Source organism: Canis lupus, chromosome 2 (assembly GCF_003254725.2).
Source record: "Canis lupus dingo isolate Sandy chromosome 2, ASM325472v2, whole genome shotgun sequence".
NCBI lineage: Eukaryota > Metazoa > Chordata > Mammalia > Carnivora > Canidae > Canis > Canis lupus.
This window is the reverse complement of record NC_064244.1, coordinates 59,025,383-59,041,200: the sequence shown is the minus strand read 5'-3', so window position 1 is coordinate 59,041,200 and position 15,818 is coordinate 59,025,383. Positions and strand designations below refer to the sequence as shown.

The following is a 15,818-nucleotide window of genomic DNA, read 5'->3' as shown; positions in this document are numbered from 1 at the left end:
CAACGTATGACCAAAATAAAACATGTGTGGATAAATTTCAGTCCTGGGAGGGGACTATGAGGTCCCAGGCACGTCCCTTCCTTAATCTCTATATCCATCCATGCATCCAGCCATTGAATATTCACTAATGCTTCCAGGTGCCAAGCTAATAGGAGAAAACAAATGATTCTAAGTGCAAGTCCAGTCTTATCTCCAGTCCCATTCTGGTCCTATCTCTTGGCTTGAGAGAGCAAGGTAGCCAGATCCAGTATTTAAATTATATTGTGTGTGTGTTAAGTACAGTCCAGGAATTAAAAGGCAACCTTTTTCAATGGATCTATCTTGGCTTCAAAGTTGCATATGACCTTGGATTAATACCTTCTCTTCTTTCTCATAGCACAAGCTGAAGAATCTTTTATGAGACTCTAAATTGTCACAGTGACCATTTCTGGTCTGGTTAGTGACCTCACTCGAGGCCCCAGGCCCACGGTAACTTTTGTGTTAATATAACCTCTGGTGACGCTCACCTGTCTGAATCTGTCAGGACTTCCTGCCTCTGTCCTGCCTGGACCATAACCACAGGAAATGCCTCTGTACTTGTTGAATTGCTGCATTTTATGCTTTTAGTCAAAGGAGAACATGGGGAAGTGGCATCCATCGTCTCCTCAGAGATAAGTGACTCCCTGGACTACAGTCAGAAGAGCTTTTTGCTAAGAGGGACACTCCTGCTGTGTCCTGGCGTGCCCATCTGTCCCTGTGTATGGCAGGGGTGGGGGTGCAGGGGTGTGGGGCCCCCAACAGCACAAGCAAGGCAGACCCTGCTCTATAGGTGGTGGGCTTCCTCGTTGTTGGGGCCAAGCCCTTGGGAAGATGCCAGTCCTATTTGTTCCCCACCTGATGCTGCTGACAACCTTGCAAGGACAGGGACCTTGACTTGTCACTTCTACATTCCCAGTATCCAGCACAGAGGCTGCACATAGTAAGTGAACATTTGCAGAGTGACTGGCCTAATGGGGGAAAAACCATTTTGCTGATGGGCAATTAAGAATCAGAGAAGAGAAGGGATTCATCTGAAGCCTGTTGCTCTCTTCTCCCTCTTACCATCTACACACACACACACACACACACACACACACACACACTCACATACACGGAGAGACACACAGATGCATGCATACACACACTCTCAGATACAGATACATACGGACCCACATTCACATGCAGACGCACCATCACATGGAGAACGGGCACATGTGCACACATGCACACATACATGGACACGCACACGCACACGCCTCCCCCCCACTTCAGCTTCCAGTTCCTAGATGCCACTCGTACAGCAATGCACCCAGGCCTCCCACTCCAACTTGCTGTCCCAGGTGCAGGAGATGCTGTTTCTCTCACACCTCTGTCCAAGGAACCCAGTTCATGCTAAATACTTGACTGTCATTCAAGCCGCCCCTTGGGAAAAACCATCACTGTTTAGCAGGATCTCTCTCTGGAAAGACATTTGCACCAACAATTCCTATCATTCCGGAAGTCTGATGTTTGAGAAAGCATTTACTTCTCTTGAGGCGTAAGAACAGGGAGCATCCGTTTGTGGGTGCCACCAGCCTTGGCCTTGGGTTGTCTAATAAAGCACTGGCTTAACTATGTCTGGGGTTGTAAAACTGCAACATAGCTTCTAGGTGATTCTACTGTATGAAGAGCTCAGGATGCTCCTACTACACCACAAACACCTGCTTATCTTTTTCTGTGTGTCATAGATTGTAGGTCTACACTCCTGCCCGTATTCACGGATTTGGGGCCTCTGAGGCTGTGGTTTCTGATCATCCAGCCTGAGGTCTTTATTCCACTGTTTTTTCCAAACTCGTGGCTCTGCCTCTTCTTTAGCAGATAACTCAGCCATAATTTAACATTTGTGCTCTTTCAATTCAGTCAAACAATCTCCTTTCGTGGGGCTAGCCACTCTTTTTGAGAGGCAGGGATGGGGAGGGAGGCTTGGGCTTGCTCTGCTTTTGTGTGAGCCTGTTGCTAAGAAATAGCATACTTTTTGTTCATCTTACCTGCTTTCCAGCTTTTGATCGATAGCAGAGCGCGTATACCTTATATAAGAACTAGCTGCATTTATTCAGCAGGTTATATATTAATTTTACCATCAGGACATCGTACAAATAGATAATCTTTAAAAAAAGCATTTTGGATTTCTTAAAAGTGAATTTAATTATAAGTAGTAATGTGTGCCGGAGAATTATAATTATGAAAAGTCATGTTCTGTAAGACTGAAATGACAGATTATATTTCAAAGACTTATTGCAGAGGAATTAAAAGACCCAATTTATTAGTTGTAAATTTATGATTATTGCGGCTTTGCTGAAACACGCACACACACACACACACACACACACACACATCATAGCATATTCTAGTTGGATTTAGTATGCCTAATCCTTTCGACAAGAATCATATTTTGCACCAGAAGCTGCCACTCCGTTAATTTGTTTGTGAGACAAAAACAGACAACTAATCTTTGTCTTCTGATCCCTGAATGGCAATAATTTAAATTACTTTGTAGGCATGTTTTGCATCCCTCCCTCCATCCTCGCAAAGTGATTAAAAAGTTGACATGGACCCGAGAACAGAAATGCTGTTGTCAAGGAGGAACTGAAGAGGGTTTTATGGGTATCGCTGGGGAGGGCGTGGGGGGAGGCAGCAGAGCTGCAAAGGACCTGGGATTGAGCCTCGCTGGTTCACACAACAAATATTTGCTGAGCATCTACTATGTTCCAGGCATCGTACTAAGTATATTCGAGGTGTTCTCTCCATTAAGCCGAGCTGAGGGGCTTAGACCTTCTCCTGAAGTCAATGGGGAGCCACCGATGGTTCATGAACATGAGTCAGTGGTCTTGGAGAAAGACGTAGGCAACTCTTTTGCCTACAGACAGGTAACACAGGCCCAGAGAGGTTGTAGAAGCCAGAGGAAGCACGCCCTGTCTAAAGGGGTAGCCACTACTTGGCTCCAGCCCACGGTGGACAGAGATTCCGGACCCCCCAGCTTGTTATAAGAAGCTAGAAATTTGTAGATTGATTGCAGAAATCGTCCTACCCTTTGCTGTCGTCATGCCCTTTACACGTGACTTGGTAGCCCCTCCCGTGACGTGCTGGAGTCCTCACCCCCACCACCGAATCTGCTCACCGACATCTCCTGGACTGTGACAGAGCCTGGCCTTCAGGGACCTCGCACGCTTCCACCGTCTACCCCTGGGAGTCTGTCTCCGCCCTGAGGACGAGTCCCAGCCTGGCCCACCTAGACCAGCGCAGCTCCCCTGGCTGGCCTGCAGCTTTGCAGAAACCAGAAGGAGCCCAGAGCCCACCCGCCAGCCGGCCAGCCTGCAGACTAAGGGAAAATAAGGAATGTCTCTTGTTCCACGCCACTGAGTTCTGGAGTCACTGGTTAGGTGGTGATAGCTAACTGATACAATAATTAATTCCTATTTTAAAAAACAACTTCAGGGGCATCTGGGTGGCTCAGTCCCGGAGTCACAGGATCGAGCCCCGCATTGGGCACCCTGCTCAGCAGGGAGTCTGTTTCTCCGTCTGCTCCTCCCCCTGCTCGTGCTCACTCTCTTTCTCTCTCTCTAATAAACAAAACCTTTTAAAAAATAAAAATAGGGGCACCTGGGTGGCTCAGTGGCTGAACATCTGGCTTCAGCTCAGGGTGTGATCCCGGGCTCCTAGGATCGAGTCCCGCATCAGGCTCCCTGTGGGGAATCTTCTTCTCCCTCTGCCTGTGCCTCTGCCTCTCTGTGTGTCTCTCATGAATAGATAAAATCTTTAAAATAAATAAATAAATAAACACACGCATACATACATAATAAAATAAAAATAAAAAGCAACTCTATGCTGTCATCCCTCCTCTCGTCAACCACCGCCCCTACCCCCCATACCTGCAAATAGAGGGACCCGAGGCTCAGTAAACGTTTCTGGCTCACCAGGCATCAAGGAGGGTTCAGTTCTAAGCTGCTGGGTCAGGGAGAGGAGAGGACACCTAAGCACGTCACATCTGCCACCTGCTCCGACCTTGACCTTCCTGCAGGAGGGCAGGAGGGCAGCAGGTGGGGCCGACTGCAGGGGCCTCTGTGGCCTCAGTGCTCAGTCCCCCTACTCACCCACGACCAGGGGCCCACCTGTGTGTTCAGCAGGCCCCAACCCAGATGTCTCTCCCCAGCCCCAACCCCCAGCTCCGTGTCTGGGTCTGTGATCCCCAAGAGCTCTGAGCCCCAAGGCTCGAAACTGCAACCTCTCCCCTGGGCATACAGCGTGGCTGGAAGCCTCTGCGGATGGAGCAGAGCACTTGGGCAGGTGGCACCCGGTCCTCCAGCCCCCGGTACGTCCACGAACTCCTACCCCGGGCCTGCATCCCTGCCTCAGAGGGCAGCGAGCCTCGGGGCTCCGGGCGGGCTCTCAAGCTGGACCCTGCAGCTCCATCTCCCCCTGTCACCAGGCCTTGCTGCCGTGTGAATTAGAAACGGCTCCCTGCAGGCAGGCGCAGCGTCAGGGCTTGTCTTAGCTGGATGTGCCCTGCATCAACACCCCAGCCGGGGCCCTTGGTTCAAGGCTAAGCGTGACATACGTCAGAACTTGAATCAGCCTAGGTGTTATCGACCTGTCTGCCAGTTTGAAATGTCCTTCCCCTTCCTCGGCCTTCAAGGCTCCATTCTAGTGATGCCTCCTCTGCAAAGTCCTCCTGGATCCACTCCCTTGACTGAGATTATTCTTTCTGAAACCTTTGAAGCCCTAGGAGCCCCCTTATTTAGCTTCTACCCTGTCCTGAGTGTCCCTTGGCAGCTGTCTGTCACTCCCCACCATACCACGTGAGCAAGGAGGGGTGCTCACCTGCCACCCATGTGGGTGCCCACAGGCTATGTGACAGGGGTCAGGAGGAGAGGTGGTGCCTCTGAAGAAATGGCAGGTGCAAGGGTCCTCTGGGAATTCAAATCAAGCTGGTTCCTAAAGGCGTAGAAGGAGGCGGCCTCCCTCACTCCCACATTGCCCCGCTGGGGGTGATACCTGGCGAATATTCCCCAAGAGGATGAGGCGTGGCTTGTAAGGTGCACTGTGGCCACCCCCCATCCCTTCCCGAGGCCTGCTCATCTGCGATTCCGCCCTAAGTCCCTCTTGGATCCTGCCACAGAGCCACTTGTTCCAGCGAGCCTCCACCAGTAAGGGAGGCAAGGACCAGGCGAGTTTGACGAGCGGGAACAGACATGGAGAATGTTCCAGATTTGGAGACTGACTCGAGGATCACCGTGGCTCCAGGAGCCCGGATGGGGTCTGTGTGTCTCTGGGCTGTGGTGGGGAGGACAGTGGATAGAAGTCAAGCTGAGGGGCAGGAGGGAGCTGGAGCACCGGGCAGCACAGAGGAGACAAGTGGCATCTGCAGCCAGCCCTGGGGAGGTGGAGGTGGGGGTGCTGCTTATAGGAAAGGGATTTTCTGGATTCCTAGAAAAACAATAGCCAGGGCTTGTTGCTGGGGCAGAAGGATTGGGGTCACCAGCTGGCTCTTTGGTACTGCGATTGGTTCCTGATGCTTCAGAATTTGAGGGCAGGAGGCACTTGGGGACACCGGCTGACCCTTGGGCCCCCTAACCCTCTCCCCAGCCCCCCTGGTGTCTCACAATGTATAAGATGTTCTGATTGCCTGTTTCTCCTTCCTTCTCACTTTGCTCTTCTTTTGCTGGGGTGTGTGGTGGGGATAAAGCCTTAGAGGCACTTCCAGGAGCCAGGCAGACACCCCACAGCAGGACCCTGGGCACCTGCTGAAGGCAACGGCTTGCTAGCTGTAGAGTGGGGACAGGCCTGGGCTTGGGTGAGGAAGGACGGCATTCTGGTTGGGGGCTGGTGGGATAAGGCCATCCCGGCAGGTAAGAAGCCACCGACACCCGGTCCTAGGGTCTCAGAAGGGCCAAGCCAGCTGCATCTCATTGTCCTCAGAGCACAACCCAACTCCTTAGCTCAGCCAAACAGCGTGACCTGGCCCCACTGACCGCCACCACCACCCCAACTTCACCTTCCAGTATTACCACACTGAACCCTTAGGATTATTTGGGTGCAAGCAACAGAAATACACCCTGACTCACTTAAGGGCAATGGGGGTTATTAGGGTGACAACAGAGGGGAGGAGGGATACCAGTCCATGGGCCCTGCAGCAGCACACTTGGGTGGCCAGCACTCTTTGTGTTTATGTCACTCAAGATGTCATGGGCATCCCGTTGGCTGAGCCCAGATCACAAGCCCACCCATAGGGTAGCCAGAGGAAAGCCCTGGCCCAAGAAGGCTTCAAGGACCCACCTGGCTGCTGAAGACAGAAGGCAAGTACCCCAGTTTACCTTCCCAGTAACACTGTCCTCAATGGAAAGGACAGAACTCCTCCAGAGGAAGAGGAGACACGTGCTTGGTGACCAAACCCACAAACGTCCACTGTGCCCTTCACTCACTCTATGGCAACCATGATGCTCTTCTTTTTGTCCCTTTTGTTCCTCAAATACAATAAGCTTGTACCTGCCACAGGGCCTTTGCACCTGCCATTCTCTCTACTGGAAACACTCTTCCCTTAGTTCTGCACATGTCTGCTTCCTTGTCTTTCTTCAGAAATCAATTCCTCTCAAAGCCTCCCACTCCCACCACCTTTTCTCAAGTTTTCCCTATTCGATCATCTTGATACCATCCTTCACAGGTCTTCCCACCATCCAGGATGACTTCTTCTATGAATGTGTCTGCTCTGTGTTCTCTGTCTCCTTCCACTAAGGTGGAAGCACCATGAAAGCAGTGACTGCAATTAGTCATTGCTGTAGATCCAGGGCCTGGCACAGGGCTTAATAAGCCTTTAGCAGCTAAATAAGCATATAGGAACAAAGAATCCCAGACAAGGAGCATGTGGTCTGGCCAAGGATGCCTGGAAACGAGACTGTGATGGCACGTAGGGTGCAAAAGCCAAACTTTGCCTGCTCTGGGGCACTGAGTGTCAGCTGGCTAGGGGCATGGGCTCCATAGCAGGTTGCCTGAGTCAGGGCTCACTAACTGTGCCTCAGTCTCCTCATCTTGGAAAAGAGAACTCCAGATCTAAAGTGAGTGACTATTTAATGACTGAACAGGTGGGAGCGGCTACAAATACATTTGCAGAAGTCCCTTTAAAGTCATGCTTCTCCGGACGCCTGGGTGCCTCAGTGGTTGGGCCCATCTGCCTTTGGCCCAGGGCGTGATCCTGGAGTCCCAGAATCAAATCCCACATTGGACTCCACACGGGGAGCCTGCTTCTCCCTCTGCCTGTGTCTCTGCCTCTCTGTGTGTGTCTTTCATAAATAAATAAAATCTTTTTTAAAAAAGTAAAGTCATGCTTCTCCAACTTCACGTTTCCCACAGTTATAATAACCTGGAAATGTCGTCTAAAAGGTAGGTTCTAAAGAAGCATTTCCCTCCCCGCCCCCTCGCCCCCATCACCAATTCTTTTTTTTTTTTTTTTTTTTTTTTTAAGCAGAAGACTCATGTTTATTGGAGAAACTGGGCGGGGGGAGGGGGGTTCTGCATGGAGCAGGGGTGTCAGTAGAGACTCAGGTGGCCAGGAAGCCCCCATCCACCGGCATAGCGGAACCCGTGGTCATGCTGCTCCGGTCACTCAGCAGGAAGAGGATGGTGTCCATCACGTTCTCCACCTCTGCAAACTTGCCAAGTGGGATTCGATCCAGCATGGTCTTGGCCTTCTGAGGGTCGCTCCAATTGGCCTGGCCCATGGGGGTCATCACCACTGTGGGGTTCACCGTGTTCACGCGGATCTTGTGTGGCCCAAGCTCCAGAGCCATCACCTAGGTCAGCATGTCCCTGGCACCCTTGGTGGAGCAGCAGACGCTGTGGTTGGCTATTGCTCGCCGCGAGGCCTGGCAGGAGATGTTCACGATGGACCCTGGGGCTCCCCTGGCTATTAAGCCGCGGGCCACCATCTGGGACACTTGGATGACGACGGCCCGCAGGTTCAGGTCGAAGGATGCTTCCTTGGTGACCTCCAGGAAGGGCCGCAGCAGCGCCACGCAGCGTTGCTCACCAGCAGGTCCACGGGGCCCACTGCCCAGTGCCCGCTCGGTGGCCTCCCGGTCAGCCAGGTCCACACACACGGGCTCCACCCCGGGACGCTCGCGACCAGGCTGTCCAGGTCGGCCCGGCTCGGGCTCACCGCCACCACCTGCACCCCCGCGGCGTGCGGCGCCTGGACCGCGCTGCGCCCGATGCCTTTGCCCGCCCCGGTGACGAGCGCCCGGCGGCCCGCGAGCCCCAGCTCCACGGCCGTGGTTCCGCCTCTGCGGGCGGTGGCGGCCCGAACGCCCCCATCACCAATTCCGATTCCGTGGCTCTCACGTGGAATCCTGGAAGGTTCCAAGAACAGCTTCCCCGGAGTTTCAGGACCCAACGGATGAGCTGTGATTGCGCATGATGGACACTAGATGGAGCCACGCGCCCAGAGAACTGGTCCGAGCCGCGCCGCGCCGGGCCCCGAGGCTGCTTCGCCACGCGTGGCCAGCAGGTGGCGCAAGCCGTCCTCGGAAGGAGCCGCCGGTCCGCGGGGGCGGGAGGGGAGCCGGTGGTGCGCACGCTCGCTCCCTCCCAGCTTAGCTCCGGCCGCGGGGGCCCGGCCCCTGTGCGACAGCGTCCCGCCTGCCGTGGTCTTAGCCCTTGCTCCCCGGGTAAAGGCGCTGCACTCAGCAGGTGCTCAATAAAGACTTGATCACTTGGGAAGACACACACAGGCCTGCTGGGTGACCTCTGTGATGAAGACCGTCATCGCCTAACTATTAAGTGCCTACTGCATGCATGCCAGGCGCTGTGTTAAGCATCTACCACACTCTAACGGATCCTCGGCCACCCGCCACAGCCCTGAGGTGGTCATTGTGATTACTGGACACACACGGCGGAGGGGGCCCCATGGGGTTCATCGGGGGTCAGGGAGCCGTGGGCAGCACCGCGGCGCCGCGGCAGAGCAAGGGCTCCGAAACCAAGGAGGGCTTCCTGGAGGTGAGCTCTGCGCAGGCTGCAAAGTGCGGTAGTCGTGGCCTGGCAGAGGGAGGGCGTCGGAGAACAGCCCTGAGCAACGGGGGAACCAGGGTGCTGAGGGTGCTGGAGACGCAGGAGATGCTGGGCTGCAGGGGTGCCGCAGGGGGTGCAGAGCCTGCTGGCCGAGGACGCAGCCGCGGGCGGGGGGGGGTCAATGGACTCAGGTTCCGGTGCCGCCCGCAGGCTGCGCGTCCTCCGTGGAGCTCACCTTGCCTGTCGGTCCTCGTGCTCACAGGTGCGTCGCGAGGCCTGAGCACAGCGACCTACGACCTACGGTTCCCGGTTCAAAGTGAGCCCCGCGGGGTCGCTGACTTTCTTTCCCTTGTAACGTGGCCGCAGCAAATCCTTCGCTGTGCCTCAGTTTCCCCACCTCTCCCCGGGGTTGGCGGTGGGGTGCAAGGGCTCCGGTGTCGGGGTGTGAGCTGGGGCCGCGCCCGGCGGAGGCAGCCGGCGGGGCGGGGGCGGGGGGCGCGGTGGCGACGCCCCAGAGCCGGGCGGGCCCCAGGGGGCGGGCGGCGCGCGGGGGATGCTCGGGCCCTGGGCGGTTCGCGGTCCCCGCAGCCCCCGCAGCCCCCGCAGCCCCCGCAGCCCCCGCGACGCCGGACACGTCCCGCCCCGCCCCGGGAGCGCACTGGGAGCGCACTGCGTCCGCGGGCCGCCTGCTGCGGGAGGGGGGGGGGGGACGGGGGGGGAGGGGGGGAGTGGGGACCCCGCCCCGGACGGGGAGGCGGGGGGGGGGGGGGGGCACTGAGCAAACCCGCCCGCGGAGGACGCCCCCCCACTGGGCCGCTTGGGGGGGGCGGGGAGCAGCCCGGTGGGGGGCCACGATTTTAGGTACAAATAACAGAGCTTCTACGCAAATCGGATTACGTGGAAAAGGACTCCTCAAAGAGACACCCAAGGCGGTATGGGTTTCAGGTAAAGCTAGATCTGGGCTCTCCAACAGGGCCCCCTCCGCCCTGAGGCAGCCCTTGCCCCCTCGGATAGAGCCGGCCAGGCGGTCCCTGGCCTGGAGAGGCTCCCTGCCCCCAGGGCCGGGCCTGGGCCACGGGGCGTGGGGGGGGGGTTGGGGCGCCCCAAGCCGAGCTCGCTGTGCCGTGAGCAGAAGGCTGGAAATGATGCAGAGCAGCAGAAAGAGCATGTGTCCTGCCCCAACCGTCCCAGCCAGAGACCACACATCTGGACAAAAACAGAGGCTGTGGCTAAAAGCACAGGGGGAGAGAGGGGGAGGTGGGCAGGGCGCCCCGGGGAGGCAGTGACTCAGGGCCTCAGAGACCTCAACGTGGGCCTCAACGTGGGGGGAGAGAAGGAAGGGCCAGCGGGCAGCGAGGGGCGGCAGGGAAGGAACCCAACGGCCCACTTGTCCGCCCCTGCCCGGTCGGGATCTTTAAGTCCATCTGAAGGCCCTTGTGTTCACCCAAACATGGCTTAGCCTCTCCTCCGTCTCTGCCTCTTGCGGAGGCAACTGCCTCGGCCTCCCTCACCGGCGCCTTAAGGCCTGGCTCCATGCTTCTCAGTGCTGCAAAGTCCTACCTGAAGTCTGCCCTAAATGTCTCCTGCTGTTGGTCACCATTTAACAACTGTGCCCACAGATTCCCCGAGTCTCAGGTGGTCTGTCCTCCCCTCCCCTCACTCCAGTGGCAGGAGAACCTAGGGCAGAGTCCGGGCCTTTGTAAGACAAGGGAAGCCCCAGAGCTTTGAATCATCCAAAACGACTTTGAGATAACCCAATTCGGAGCCCTCAGCTGTTCATTCTGGCCTTTCCTTCTACTCCGGGGGCCACCCCACCACCGCCTCCCCTGCTTACTAAGCCTTTCTTCCCACCTCCCCGCATCTAAGAGTAATTCATAAATTAATTCAACCATTTATTTGACAAATATTTATTGAGTACCTAATTTGTGAAAAACCCTATTCTAGGTCTCGGAACAGCAGCTGACCTTCTAGTGCAGGAATCAAGAAACAAATAAGAAATTAAAGTCACAAAAATGGGGGCACCTGAGTGGCTCAGTGGTTGAGCGTCTGCCTTCAGCTCAGGGTGTGACCTGGGGTCCTGGGATCGAGTTCCGAATCAGACTCCCCACAGGGGCCTGCTTCTCCCTCTGTATCTCTCACGAATAAATAAAAATAAGATCTTAAAAAAATTTTAAAATTAAGTCACAACGGCAGGCGGGGGAATCCTTCTGGTCAGTCCAGGAAGGCTTCACAGAGGAGGCTGCATTTGAGTTGAGACCTAACAGAACAGAAGCTTGCAGGCCACCCCGCCATGCTCCGCCCCACCCCACCCCACCCCCACCCCCCTCCCCCCCCGTCCTGGAATTCGCTGCCCAGCTCTGCGCCCCTGGCATTGGGCTGGGGGAGCCCAGCAAGGTATTGGAGGGAGGAGAACACCATCAGGGAACTAGTTCCTGGATCCCTGCTCCCACCACCACCAGAGGGGCTCTCGGGCTGGCTGTGTACTTCAAGGCACCTGCTCTGTGCCAGTCTCTCTCCTTTTGGCTCCTGCAAGCCGTCTCCTGTCACCCCTCTGGGCCTGCAGTGGTCTCAGTGCTGGAGCATCTGGTCTGGTTCCTGCACCACAGGCTGGCTTCCCCAGCACCCCACCCACATGCTTTGGTTTTAATTCCTCTGTCAATAAGCTTTCCTAGAATTATCCTCCCCAGGGGTGCCATCTGCTCCCTCCTGGGTTCCTGACTACAGGGACAGGCCACAGCAGGTCACGTGGGGTTCTGCAGGCCGTGGCAAGGAAGTGGGTTAGTTGGCAAAGGGTTTTAAGCAGAGAAGAGCGCAAAGCCTTCTGAGCCTCCGAACCTGGAATCCATAGGCCTGGGTCTGGGGTGGGGGTCCTGACAGAAAACCCAAAGGGACCCGGACTTCCTGGCCCCAGGAAAGGTCCTGCCTCTGCCCCTCTAGGGCTGTGTATGCTGACACACCCATGTGCCCCCCAGAGTGCTTCTCTGATGTTCCCGGGACCAGGACTCAGTACAAAATGAGAACAGCCCATGATCTCAAGCAGAGGGGCTCACGGGTCCTGGGTTCTCGGCTAAGTCTTCCACCGCGTCAGTAGCAATTCTCCGGTGGTGAGGGACGGACACTCAACCCAGACAGGCTCAAGCAAAGCAAAACAAAACACAAAGTTTGATGGAGAAGACGTACTGGCTCAAACAAAAAAAAGAAAGCTCAGGATACTCCAGCTGCAGGCACAGCTGGATCTAGGAGTTCAGTTGCTGACAGCAGGAGCTCAGGGTCACCATTTCTGTTTTCTTTGATATAGCTTCATCTCAAGAAGCCTCTGTCCTTAAGGGCACCTCCACCCTTACGTCACGCCAACCTCCTTAATAGTACATAGTGTATCTCAAACATCTCCAGTGAAAGTCTCAGATTTCATTTTCATTAGCTCCGAGGGACTCAGAAACCCATCTCTGAACCATCACCCAGCCAGTGGTACTGGGCCCAGGAGCCAGAAGGTAGGTCTCGTCCACTGAACCTCACAGACCTAGAGCCAAGGAGTAGAAGTTCCCCAAAGAAAAAATGAAGGGCCAGCTTCCAAAACTAAGAGAGGTTAGGGTGTTTGGAAGGCACATTCCACAGATGGCCACCCCCTCCCCCAGGCCCATCCTAGCCTTGGAATCTCACATTGTTGTTTTCCTTCTTCCTCAATACCACCTTTATCTTGGTGCTTGGTATCCCAGCACCTGGAATTGGGCTCAGGAAAGTTTTCCTAAATGAATAAAGGGCTTACAGAAATTCATGCCGCATCCTGGTGACTCCTAAGCGTGGCCTGTATCAATTTTCTAGGGCTCCTGTAAGAAGGCAGCACAAACTGGGAGGCTTAAGACATCCAAAATTTATTCTCGAACAGTCCTGGAGGCTAGAAATCCAAAATCAAGGTGTTGGCAAGGGCTATGCTCCTTCTGCAGGCTCCAGAAAGAATCCTTCCTCGCCTCTTCCAGTTTCTGGTGGCTCCTGACAATTCTTGGCATTCCTTATCATGCGACCAAGACATTCTAAACTTTTAACCTGATTACATCTGCAAAGACTACAGCTGACCCATGAACAGCTCTGGGATCAGGCAGGGACAACGACCGCACGTGTAGTCAAAACCCTGAGTACAACTTGTGACTCCCCCCGCCCCCCACAGAACTCACCGCTACCGTCATCATAGATGCTACAGATGTAGATACGTTACTGATGTCATAGACAACAAATGAAAGCTATTCTGATGTTCTATGTGTTATGTGCTATGTTCTTACAATAAGTAAGCTCGATGGAAGGGAATGTCATTAAGAAGATCATAAAGGAGGGACACCTGGGTGGCTCAGCAGTTGAATGTCTGCCTTGGGCTCAGGGCGTGATCCTGGGGTCTGGGGATAGAGTCCCTCATCAGGGCTCCCTGCAGGGAGCCTACTTCTTCCTCTGCCTATGTCTCTGCCTCTCTGTGTCTCTGATAAATAAATAAAACCTTTTTTTAAAAAAGAAAATCATAAAGAAGATACATTTACAGCCCTACACTGTATTATTGGGAAAAAATCTGCATATCAATGGTGGATCCACACAGTTTAAGGGTCATGTTCATGAGCCAACTATATATCTGAGGGAGCACACATTTACTACAGGTACTAGAGGGTAGGATTTGAACATATCCTTTTGGGGGGGCACAGTTCTCCCCTTTACACGACCGGCATTAAGACCGGCTAAAAGATGCTGCAGTCTCAAACATAATACCTGATCTTGGTGGTTATTATGCAAGAGTTTGTCTGGTTGCTTTCATTTAATGGTTCCCCCACATCCACATGGGGTTACTGGGATTACCACGGCAGGCTCTTAATGGCAGGCGGTGAAAGGGATACACAGGGATCTCATGTGGTCACCCACAAGTCCATTGCCACTAGACTGCCTGTGCTCTCCAGGCACCTTGGGCCCCTAGTCACTGCCGGGCACTGCTACTCCTCCCTCACTTCTGCAGCTGATGCCATTTCTAAATGCGCACCAAGCACCTACACTGGACACCGACGCCCTGGAATGCCAAAGCCATGCATGTTGTAGAGAGTCACAGTCAGGGCGCCTGGGTGGCTCGGTTGGTTAAGCATCTGCCTTCGGTTCAGGTCCTGATCCTGGGGTCCTGGGATCGAGCCTTGCATCAGCTCCCTGCTCAGTCAGGAGCCCGCTTCTCCCTCTGCCCCTCCTCCTGACTTGTGTGCACCTTCTCTCTCTCTCTCTCAAATAAATAAAATCTTAAAAAAAAGAAAAAAGTTGCTCAGCTAAAGCTGCCCTCTGCAGAGGAGCCCCAAAGCTATGTTGTTTAGGCTGCAGTGTCTTACAAAGCCTTCTGGGAAACGGTTAAACCCTGAATGGGGCCAGCAATATCTATGAGCACAACTGAGCCAAGCCCCATGCGAGGCAACAGGGAACAGCGGAGACTGTGGCAAACCAAAGCCCACGCCTCATCTAAACGGGGCAGCTGTGATTTATCGCCAGCTACCGGTTGCCATGTGAAAATTGGCACCCAGGATTGCCAGATCTTTGGGCATTTTTGAAAGAAAACCAGAAAGTCAGATTTCTACATGAAGTCTCCCAAGTTTCAAAATGCTGTCCAGGCTGGATTCAGCCCACAGGCCACGAGTTTGCAAGCCCGGCTTTTGTGAGACAACTTTTTCCATCTTCCCAGCTGTCCACTCTGCAGCTTGACTCTCTGGCTGCCCACGGGACATGGACATGTGTCCAAGGGGGCAGAGCCAGGAACAATCCCCCTCCCCCACTGACCTCAGCCTCACCCTCCCTCAGATAGCCAGGGCTTCTGCTCAGGTCAGGCCCATGGGTCTGGCTCCCTCCTGTGGGGCTAAGTCCCTCCCTCAGGCCTCCTTTCAGATTGAGTGCTGGCAGGCACGTAGCACACTGCCAGGCAAGCCTGTGCATGTCTGAAGCCCACTGAGACCCAAGCTTCCGAGGCTTTTCCGGTTCTCAAGAGAAAAGTCCAGACTTGTCACCATGAACCCTGAAGGCCCTCACTGGAAGATTGCTCCTGGCCCTCGGAGCCCATGGCTTTGGTCCTCAAATTGGTCCCTGCTGATCCCAGTCCCATCTCTTGACCCTGCCCTTCAACACCGCCCCCTTTTTAGATAGAGGGAAACTCCCTTCTCCAGGGCGGCTTGCGGTCTTCCCTCTCTGGACCTCTGCACGCAGGGTGCCCCAGACTGTGCCTGAAACGTCCTTCCCACGGCAACCCCCACCCAACACTCCTGTGTCTCTGTAGGTGGTAGCTCAGAAGTCCCTTCTCCCAGGAGGCCTCCCCTGACCATCTATACTAGTTTAGGGGCTGAGGACAGATGTTCTCACAGCCCTGCAGAGTTCCTCCTTAGCACTTAATTGTCTTTCCCGAGGGAGGGAGGGGACATCCCCCTTGGGCAGGGACCATAACCCCTGTGCTTCCAAGTATGCGTCTCGCACCCAGCATCACGCCGGACGCCAAGCAAACGCTCCAATATCTGCAGTGGGAAGAAAGGAAGGAAAGGAAGCGGGAAGGAGAGGGGAGAGGGCGCGACCCTCCACCTTCTCTGTTGCCACATCTCTTGCTCTTTCCTTTCCTGCCCCTGTCTTCGCCGCTCTGTCCTTATCTTCAGAGTTCTGTCGGCGCCGCTGACCGTCCGTTTCGGAGCTGGCGACCCCGTCTCCGCGCGGCCCCTCGCCCTCGCCCCCGCCGCGGCGCTCCCAGCCCCGCTGCTCCCCGACCTCGGGCGCCC

General features: G+C 55.0%; 1 pseudogene; it reads right to left on the bottom strand.

The window, feature by feature from the left end:
- Positions 1-7,503: 7,503 nt before the first annotated feature.
- On the bottom strand, positions 7,504-8,812 carry LOC112659764 (L-xylulose reductase-like; annotated as a pseudogene).
- Positions 8,813-15,818: the final 7,006 nt, after the last annotated feature.